Source organism: Cetorhinus maximus, chromosome 31 (assembly GCF_964194155.1).
Source record: "Cetorhinus maximus chromosome 31, sCetMax3.hap1.1, whole genome shotgun sequence".
NCBI classification, from domain to species: Eukaryota; Metazoa; Chordata; class Chondrichthyes; order Lamniformes; family Cetorhinidae; genus Cetorhinus; species Cetorhinus maximus.
This window is the reverse complement of record NC_135909.1, coordinates 14,104,404-14,107,143: the sequence shown is the minus strand read 5'-3', so window position 1 is coordinate 14,107,143 and position 2,740 is coordinate 14,104,404. Positions and strand designations below refer to the sequence as shown.

The 2,740-nt window shown below is 48.5% G+C and overlaps 1 non-coding gene across 1 annotated transcript; it reads right to left on the bottom strand.

Moving 5' to 3' along the window:
• Window positions 1–1,044: 1,044 nt before the first annotated feature.
• trnag-ucc (transfer RNA glycine (anticodon UCC)) lies at window positions 1,045–1,116 on the bottom strand. The gene has a single exon. It is a non-coding gene; the product is annotated as a tRNA-Gly (tRNA).
• Window positions 1,117–2,740: the final 1,624 nt, after the last annotated feature.

Genomic DNA, 2,740 nt, shown 5'->3' with positions numbered 1-2,740 from the left:
ATCTTACACACACTTACACCACGAATGAAGAATTCCTCCCGCACTCAACCTTCCCCGATCTTCTGGGGAATGCAGTCGGCCTCCTTCTGAATGGTCAATGTGTTCGGAATCTCATTGGGTGGCTTTTATAACCAATCAGAGAGCAGCCTATTTCACCAGCTTTCAAAGGTCAATGAGGAAATGGGCCGGAGATTGACTGAGCCAAACTGGCAGAGCTGAAACGGGTTTTCAAATTGAACATTAGCGCCAATGTATTTGAGAATGGCTGAAAAAAAGAGACATGTCAAAGCTTTGCCTTCTGCACTCAACAGGACACTCGCAAGATAACCAATATAAGGGGAAGACAACAATTTATACTGATAGAGAATATACTTCAGGGTGGAAAGTAACGGTCTTTGGCCCGGTCATGAGCTTGTGTGATACACAACGCGAAATGATCTGATCAGGGTAGCCATTACCCTGCAGGATGCCTTTGATGAGCCCGATTTCAGCATCAAGCTTGCACGGTGAGCAAATGGCTCGGGCCCTATTTACAAAGTTGCCGATAAGACCAATCTTACTTACAGAGCGTGGGACTGTAAGAATCCCAACGCGTATATTGACCAGTGACGGTCGGCTTGCGGTAAACCTGCTAGAGAATCCTCTGGAAGATTTCTCAACTAGTGTGTCAAGGAAGGGGAGGTATTTTGACTGCTCCATTTCATAGGTGAATTTGAGCGCAGGACGGAGCCCATAAAGACATGTAAGGAAATTGTTACATGCAGCTGCGGATTTAAATATAGCAAACGTATCATCCACATATCGGAAATATGCGAGAGGGCGGGGGTGAGGCGTCTTTCCACCCAAGACCCGAATTTTACGTTCGAAAAACGTGAGTGATGAAAACGTTTGATGTATTTCATTTCATTAGTCCTTTATTTCCTTGTTGGAAATTCCACCACTCTTTCTGTTGTTCTTTATCTCATTTTGGAAACCACAGAGATTAAATCCACGGGTCCGGAATTGTGGTCTGACCACGGGTAAGGCTAAAAAATGCACCGCTGCTGCGATGGCTGGGAATCAAACCCAGGTCAACTGCTTGGAAGGTAGCTATGCTCACCACTATACCACCATCGCACATTTCTTCAAATTACAGTCAGCATTTATAGTACCGCGAAACACACTATATCTTTAGCATTTTGTGTCTGATTGATAAACTGTTTTGCAATAACTCTCACCATGTTCATCGACACCAACACCCATCTAGGACCCTCCACCCCTGCCTGTCCCTCCGTCCCCACCCCATCTTCCAATCCCAGCCCCGGCCGTGTATTCACTATACCCCCTGACCTTCCCCTCTCCGACGCTGAACGTTCAGTGCTCAGCAAAGGACCTAGTTTCATACCCTTACGCCCTCATCTCAATGAATTTTGGGCTTGGCATGATGATGAACTCTTCTTCCACCGTCTTCGTCTCCGTGCTCACTTCTTTGGGCAGGAGTCCTCCCCCCGTTCACCGAATCCTTTCACCCACCTCCAATATTCTCCCTCCACTTGGACCCCTCCCTCTGGATTCTTACCTTGTCTTGATCTTTTCATTGAGAACTGTCGGCGTGACATTAGTCGTCTCAATTTCTCTGCTCCTCTCACCCATTCTAACCTGTCTCTCTGAACTTACTGCACTCCATTGTCTCAGGTCCAACCCCAACATTGTCATCAAACCCTCTGACAAGGGTGGTGCTGTTGTTGTCTGGCGCACTGACCTCTACCTCGCGGAGACTGAACATCAACTCGCAGACACTTCCTCCTACCTCTCCCTGGACCATGACTCGACCACTGAACATCAAGCCATTGTTTCCAGGACTGTCACTGACCTCATCTCCTCTGGAGATCTTCCTCCCACAGCTTCCAACCTGATAGTAGCCCAACCTCAGACGGCCCGCTTCTACCTCCTACCCAAAATCCACAAACAGAACTGTCCCAGCAGACTGATCATGTCAGCCTGTTCCTGCCCCACGGAACTCATTTCTCGTTATCTTGACTCCCTTCTCTCTCCCCTTGTCCAGTCCCTTCCCACCTACGTCCGTGATTCCTCTGACACCTTACGTCACATCAACAATTTCAGGTTACCTTGCCCCAACCGCTTCCTCTTCACCATGGACGTCCAATCCCGCTACACCTCCATCCCCCACCAGGATGGTCTGAGGGCTCGTAGCTTCTTCCTTGAAAAGAGGCCCGAACAATCCCCAACCATCACTACTCTCCTCCGTCTGGCTGAACTTGTTCTCACCCTGAACATTTTCTCCTTTAACTCCTCTCACTTCCTCCAAATAAAAGGTGTGGCTATAGGTACCCGCATGGGCCCCAGCTATGCCTGTCTCTTTATGGGATATGTGGAACATTCCTTGTTCCAGTCCTACTCCGGCCCCCTCCCACAACTCTTTCTCTGGTACATCGATGATTACTTCGCTGCTGCTTCATGCTCTCGTCGGAAATTGGAAAAATTTATTAATTTTGCTTCCAATCTCCACCCCTCCATCATTTTCACATGGTCCATCTCTGACACTTCCCTTCCCTTCCTTGACCTCTCTGTCTCAATTTCTGTTGATGGACTGTCCCCCAATATCCATTACAAGCCTACCGACTCCCACAGCTATCTCGACTACAGCTCCCCACACCCCGCTTCCTGTAAGGACTCCATCCCATTCTCTCAGTTCCTTCACCTCCGTCGCATCTGTTCTGATGATGCTACCTTCAAAAGC